Source organism: Sciurus carolinensis, chromosome 7 (assembly GCF_902686445.1).
Source record: "Sciurus carolinensis chromosome 7, mSciCar1.2, whole genome shotgun sequence".
NCBI lineage: Eukaryota > Metazoa > Chordata > Mammalia > Rodentia > Sciuridae > Sciurus > Sciurus carolinensis.
In genome coordinates this window covers 147,523,186-147,530,476 of record NC_062219.1, presented here as the reverse complement: position 1 = coordinate 147,530,476, position 7,291 = coordinate 147,523,186, and the positions used below count along the sequence as shown (strand labels likewise).

At 44.4% G+C, this 7,291-nt stretch overlaps 1 pseudogene; it reads right to left on the bottom strand.

Moving 5' to 3' along the window:
* Positions 1-3,739: 3,739 nt before the first annotated feature.
* LOC124989462 (splicing factor 3B subunit 2-like) lies at positions 3,740-5,056 on the bottom strand (annotated as a pseudogene).
* Positions 5,057-7,291: the final 2,235 nt, after the last annotated feature.

Here is a 7,291-nt window from a genome sequence, read left to right as displayed (position 1 = left end):
TCTTCTGCATTTTCAGTATTCTTTTATTTTAATTCTTCCTTCATTCCATCAGTGTGCTCAGATCTCTCTCATTAATTTTTATTTTTGGCTACTGGGGATCGAACCTGGGGATGCTTTACCACCCAGCTACATCCCTGGCCCTTTTTATTTATTTATTTTTATTTTGAGGCAGGGTCTCGCTAAATTGGATCCTCCCGCCTCAGACTCCTGAGTGGCTGTGATTACAGCTGTGTGACTCCACTCTCCACCTTAAAAAAATAAATAAAAATCTCTGAGTCTCGTCTGTTCTTGGTGGTCACTGCCAGTTTTTCTCCTTCTCTTACACCTCACTTAGAGTATCCATTTTCCGCCTTTGCTTCCTCACCTCTCTGGCACAGCATTGGCGCCATGTGATAATGGAAAGGCTTGGTCATGGTGGTGCCTGAATCGGTCACCCCATTCTCCCTCCCGGTGAGGTGGGAGGGGAGCAGGGGCAGCCGCTGGGCGGGTTGTAGTGGACACTGTTGTTCACGCCTAGGACCCAGGCGCTTCTTGGCTGTTGCGAGCATTGCCTGCGCAGCACTCACACCTGAGTTCTCCCCGTCATTGCTCTTGGCAGAGGGGAGCCTTGTCACCAAGGTTAGTCTCAGCCTGCTAAAATCTGAAATCCAAGTCACTTCTGGTCCCAAGCCTTCAGATAAGAGATATCCCCCCTGTCTGTTGCAGAGCTAGGAATTCTTCTCTCTTACTTCCACTTTTACCTCTTAGTCTCCTTTGTGGGCACATACCGACCCCAGAAGATTTGATCAGATTGAATCCATAAATATAATTTTGCCCAGGCTTTCGGAGCAGTGAATTAAGTTGAGTCCCAATTTGTAGGCCTTTTGCTCAACTTCTTCATTTTTATGAATAATTTGTATTTGAAACAATATTGGATTAAAACCTTTTCACTGGACCCCAAATCAAATTTCTATGAATTAAAAAATCTTAATCATTCCATCTCAATAATGTTCTCTTTTGGAGAAGTTGTACCCCATACCCTTCTCTCTCTGTGTTTCTTTTCTCCTCCTCCTCCTCCTCTTCCTTCCTCCTGCCCTCTTAAGTCCTTAAAGATGGATTCCATAATGAAAGTTTAGTTTGCCCTCCGTCTCCGCATTCCCAAGCTGTGAGCATCACAGAATGAAATGGTGCCGTGCTCTGGACTGATGTATCTTGAGAAAGGATAACTATTCTAATAGTCAGCTGCTCTGTCTTCTCTAATTCCAAAATATATTCTAGAGCTAAGCTTGTTTCATAACTTTTAAATCTTTTATATCAGTTGTTTTATACTGAATAAGAAGTACTCAAAAAATATTTTAAAACCCAGTTATTATATATATATATATTTTTTTTTCACAAGTCCTTGGTTTGTCTGGACATGTCTGCTGATCTGGACTAGGCTTGGATGGTCTTGGGCGGGCTTGGAAAGTTGTTTAGAGGCTGGCTGATCTAGGATGACCTCAGCTAAGATAATTCAGCTCTGCTCCATGTGGTCTCTCATCCTCCAGGAAGCAGCTAGCTTGGACCTATTCTTATGGTATAGCGGGGCTCCAAGAGCAAGCAAGACTAACTGTATGAGAGAGCAAACCCCAGTATACAGGTCTTTGAAAGCCTCTTCTTGCTTCACGTTGCTTAAAACCCAAAGTCAGAATGAAGGGAACTATAAAATTCAGACCAAAGGGCTGGATACTGGGAGACCATTAATAGGGGCTATTCATTCAGTCACTCTACCTCATCACCATAGGTCAGGTTAGCATCATGTCTTGACTGGATGATTCCAGTGGCCCTCATTATAAATGTTTCCTGATTGTATTCTTGACTCCTATATTGCATTCTCCACCTAAAGGCTAGAATTGTCTTTTGAAAACTCTCTATTAGACCACATCAATTTCCTGCTTAGAATCCTGCAGTGGTTTCCCACTACATTGAGGCCAGAATTTAAATTTCTTACCATGGCTACCAGGCAAGTTATTTGACAGTTGCTGCCCATCTCTATGCCCTCATCCCATAACTCATCCCTCCCGAGCCTGCCCACTCTACCCAGCCACTCTGTCTTTCTCTCTGGCTCCAGGCTTAGGAGTCTCATCCTTGGTGTTCAGATGGTTGACTTCTTCTTATCTTTCAGCTCATCCACCATATTCTTAAGACATTTCCTGGTTAACAGAGGTAAAACAGCTGAACCCTTTCTTCCCTTACCACAACCTTTCTTATCACTCATTTTTATATTTTTTATAGCATGTTGGTATCTGAAACAATTGTTTTTTAATTTTTTTAATTTTCCCTCTGCTTCTGACTAGAATGTGTACTCTATGGGAATAGGAGCCTGGTATGTTAGTCAGTTTTCTGTGACTGTAACAAAATACCTGAGAGAATCAACTTACAAAAAGAAAAGATCTACTTTGGCTCCCAGTTCTGGAGATTCCAGTCCACGATGCATTGGCCCAATTGCTTGGGGCCTGTGGCAAGTCAGGACATCATGGTGGGTGTATAGGGTGGAGTCAAACCTCTTACCTCATGGCCAGGTAAAAAAGAGAGAGTAAGGGGGATGTGAGATCCCACTATCCCCTTTGAGGGCATGCCCCCAATGACCTAAAGATCTTCCACTGGGTCCTACTTTCCAAAGGTTCCACCACCTTCTAATAGTGCCATCTTGGCCACTAAGACTTCCACTTATGGGCCTTTGGGGGAATTCTCATGATCTAAAGTATAACACCTCGTCTGTCTTAAACGTTGCTTTCTCTCTTACCTGAAATAGTGCGTATAGACACCCATAGACCCTCAGTCAATAGTTATTTACTGAATAAATAAGTAAGCAATTAAAATCCAAACCTATTGGACCAATATATAAAACACAGATTCTGCTTCACTGACAGGGTACCCACATGGCCATATCTCTTTCAATATTCAAAATAACATGATTGGTACCAATGCTTCCCTCTCTCTCTCATCACATGTTTTTCAGCCAGATATTCTGGTTGTTTCCCTTTCTTTAGGTCCATTTCTTACTTTAGCCCATTGTAACTAGGTGCTCTCTAGCTGACCCTGTTCTTCTCTGGTCTTTGTCTAAAAACCTTCAGGAGAAAATGCAGTGGTTCATGAGACAAGTTGGGGTACTCAGTGATGATTGAGAGGCTCCAGCCAGTGAGGAATGGACTGGCTGGAAGAGCCCGATTCTTCTCTGTCTTCTGTCATTGTCTTGACTTCGGATGACAAGTCAAGATGTTGATTTTAAATTCTAGTGGAGTCAGTTTTCTGAGAGGACTGCTAGCTACATTCCCCGCCCCCGCACCCATATTCTTCTGCGTTTGAAGACTCAAAGGTTGCTTTCCAGTTGAACACCGTAAGGACATTTCCACTGAATGTCTGCAATTCAGATTCACAGCCTACCCTCAATAGCATGTTCGCAAAAGTTAGAACTCACCTCCTAGTCTTATTATCTAGGTTCCTCTTGCCATATGGAGATCTGCCTTTTGGTTTGTTGGCAGGGCTGGGGATCAAACCCAGGACTTTGCTCGTGCTAGGCAAGTGCTCTACCACCACTGAGCCACACCCCAGCCTGAATCCCACCTCTTCCCCCCGCCCCTTGGGAAACAGCTTTATTTACAAAACAGTTCTAAAATAAGTACATGAAATGACTGCAGGGGAACTGGTTCTTAGGGACCCACATATGAAGCCCAGGCATTCAAAGAGCCTAGAAGAAATCTGGCGGTGTGAGGGGGACCTAAAATTTGAACTCCTTATACTTCTTGCTGCCCCACGACTGTCCTGGGGTGAGCTTTCCGTTTCCTTTGCTTCTGTTTGGCATCGTGCTCAGCTGCCATGTCACTAAAATCTTCCTTCTCCACTTGTGCCTGCTGCTCTCGCACATACTCCTCATACTTCTGGGTCATGACCATGGGGTCCAGCTCTAACTCCTTGGGTGCCAGGGCCACTTCTACACCTTGCCACTCAGGGGCCGGGCCCTTCTGACTGTGGATGTGTCATAAATGTGAGTCAATCCCATCATGGCTCCCCCCACAGCAGCTGTTTTCTTCTCCAGCGACACAGTGAACAGCTGAGGTGACTCACTCCCGTCCATTGCCTCCTCGATCTTCTTTTTCCTCAGCTCAATGAGTGTAGGGGTCTCCTTTCCAGCTGGAACTGACGAGAACCCTCCAGGAGGGATGAGACCACTGTCTGTAGGTGTAATAAAGCCGGTCTCATCTGGTTTGTCTTCATCACTTTCCCCTTCTTCTTCTTCTGAGGACTCTTCCTCAGATGGCTCCAGTTCCCCCCAAGGAGTCCGATCCATCTCTTCTTCTTCAGCCTTGGTCTGAAATTCAGCAGCATTAGTTCCAAACACATCACCTTAAAGCGGTTTCCTGGTCTCATCTCCTGGGGGTTTGCCCCAGCCACCAGCATGGTACCCAGAGGAACAGCTCTCAGGATGGGTGAGTTCAGCCCAGGGGTTTTCAAGTTGGGGTACGACGGGGGTGGGCCATTATGGCTGCATGGCAGTCAGCCAAGGGGGAAGAACCTCATGGGCATTTGGTCCTACTGGCATCCCCAAGGAAATTCTCAGCTCCTCAGACAGATCTCTGGCTTCTTCTCCTTCAGTTGTGTCTCAAACTCCTGCCCCTCATAGTACAGGTCCCCATGAATGGTCAGCTTTGGCTTCATCTGCCACTTGAAGAAGGCGTCATGCAGTTTCCGGTAGTCAATGTCAATCTTTCCCATCTCGTGCCGAACCTTCTCTCGCATTTTTGACTTCATGGTCTTCTGTTCTTCCTTCTCCTGGAGGGGCCTCCCGCATCTCTTGGATGCCTGTGCACTTGATGAAGTCTGGCAACTCGAAGCGGGGGTTCTCTATGCCCCATTTGCCCTGCAAGTACTTGCGCTTAAAACACCAGTGGCGTGGCACAGGCACTGAGTTTCGGGTGGCCTTGAGGTGAACCAAGAGCTTGGGGTCCTGGGCCGTCACACCATGCATCTCCACAACATCAGGCCGAGCCACCAGCTGCTTGAGCGTGAATCCTGCCTCTTGATGAGATAGCTTCATGTTTTTCTTGGGGCCTCTGCAGAGACCCAAAGCCCAGTAGGCATTCACTCAGGCTCATATTGAAAATGCTTTCCTGTTGTCTCTCTCCTGCCGGAAGTTCTTCATTCTTTCTCTTTTCCACCTTCCCTCCAAGGTCCTCCAGAGCTGAATCTCGTCACGCCCCACTGACTAGGGCTTTGCTCTATCTGGTGTCTGTCTCAGGGACCCACCAGTCCTCTATTCTTCAGCGCTCTTGCTTCTGTTCTTTCTCACCTGTGGAATAATGTCCCTTTGCCCCAAACCAGAAAGAACTGAAATCATTTCCATGAAAGCAATGAAGCTGAATCTCCAAAGCCCCTCTCCAGGACCCTGGGTGGGGCCCTAGCAACGTATTCATTGCCAAATAAGCAAACCCAGGATATTCTAAGGATAATTGATTAGATACTTCTCTTTCTCCTAGTGTTGAGTGGCCATCAGTGGTCATGGGAATTTAACTTTCCCCAACTCAGGGTAAGTTAAGCTGGGAAAAGCATTTAGTTTAGTGTCAGGGGACTATGTGCTATAGTCACTGCCATAGATTGCAGGCCATTCCGGTACAGGAATGACTTGTGAGAATCCTACTACCAGCTCTCCTGGCTCCCTGGGCAGGGCCAGGGGTCAATAGGTGTACTTGTCTCCACTCTGGAAACAGAAATACATGGTGGTGGAAGAGAAGCAAGGTTTGAAATGCACTGAGCCAGAAGGGCATCTGTGGAAAGTTCTTCCAATCACTGAATGTAAGCCAAGTATTTGATTCTCATGGAGGCCTAGTCAAAACAGAAGTTTTCCCTGGAATATAGTCTGTGAGGCAGTGTATAAATTTATACACACACTCTATATTTTCCTCTATTTTATGGCAACCACACGAAATAGAACTAATCAGAATTCCTGTATTTGTAAGTGATAAGCTTGTAGCAGTACTATAAATAGAAAGTGTACTCTATATGAAGTCACGTGGCTTATACATCCTAACATCAATAATAAAAAGTAAATTCAACAGCCCTGCAAGAAGAACACTGAATGATGTTTCTGTTTTCTCTATAGATAATGTTACAAAAACAAAGTCATACAAAGAGGCAGAGTACACAGTCAGGATGTGTAGGAAGAAATATTAGAAAGAAGTATTATGCAATTACACACTAAAATAAAGCTATATTTTTAGATTCTGTCAGCTTCTTAAGTTTTGAATTTGTAGTGTTTCTTCATACCTGATTTTATATTCATAAAATTTTTATTACATTTTTAAAATAGAGCCAAAAATTGTATAAGCTTCAATCCCCCATAAAACCAGGACCTTTTCCTGGCAAAAACAAGATGTAATTTATTATCTCAAGACATTATTCCAACACACAAATAACAACTCCCATTAACTGAGAGATTGCTATGGGTGTACCATTATCCAAGGCGCTTTATGTAATTCTCTTATTTGTTCCTTAAAACAACCTGATAGGCTATCATTCTCATTTTAATAAATTGCAAAAAAGAAAGGAAGAAGGAAGAAAGGATGGAAGGAAGGAAGGAAAGAAAGGAAAGGGAAATTATTTACTCAGGGCTACACTGTGCAAAGCCCCTGTCTCCTGCCTGTGCTCCTCCCAGCATGCTTTGCTTCTATTATCTTCTGTGGTGCTTTACAGTTGGGCACTTTACAGTAGTCCTTGTGTAGCCTGCCTGCTGCTTTATGTCTGAGCTCCTGGATCCCAGCTATAATGTTAGGTTCCTTGAAGATAAAGAATAGAACCCACATTTCTTCCATATCAGCTTCAACACATGGCAGAGAGCTCAACTTGTGGTGGAATCGCTTTAATTCTTGACAATGAAAATTGATTAGAAGTCATGTCTGTCTGCAAAAATGTCCCCGAGAGAAGCAAAGAAATCACTGCAGGAATAAATGAAAACAAAATTTACTTATTTTTCTGCCTTGGCACAATGCTATCTCTTGGCCCTGGTGGGGGATATAACTGATCTTCAGTTCAAAATGCACAGGAGTCAACATGCAGTCGGAAGTGACAGGTAGCTTTGGTTTCTGTTGTGAGCCGTCCCTGTTGGCGGATGCATGTGTGAAACGCTAGTTACCATAGCGACCAGCACAGCAAGATTTTTTTTTCCCCCTCTTTGGTTTATGAATTCAAATCAATAAATGTTTATAAATAACTCTCCAATTGGCCCAAAGAAGTAAAAGCATAAGCCAGAACAATCCTTCTGTCCTGTGAATGTGAG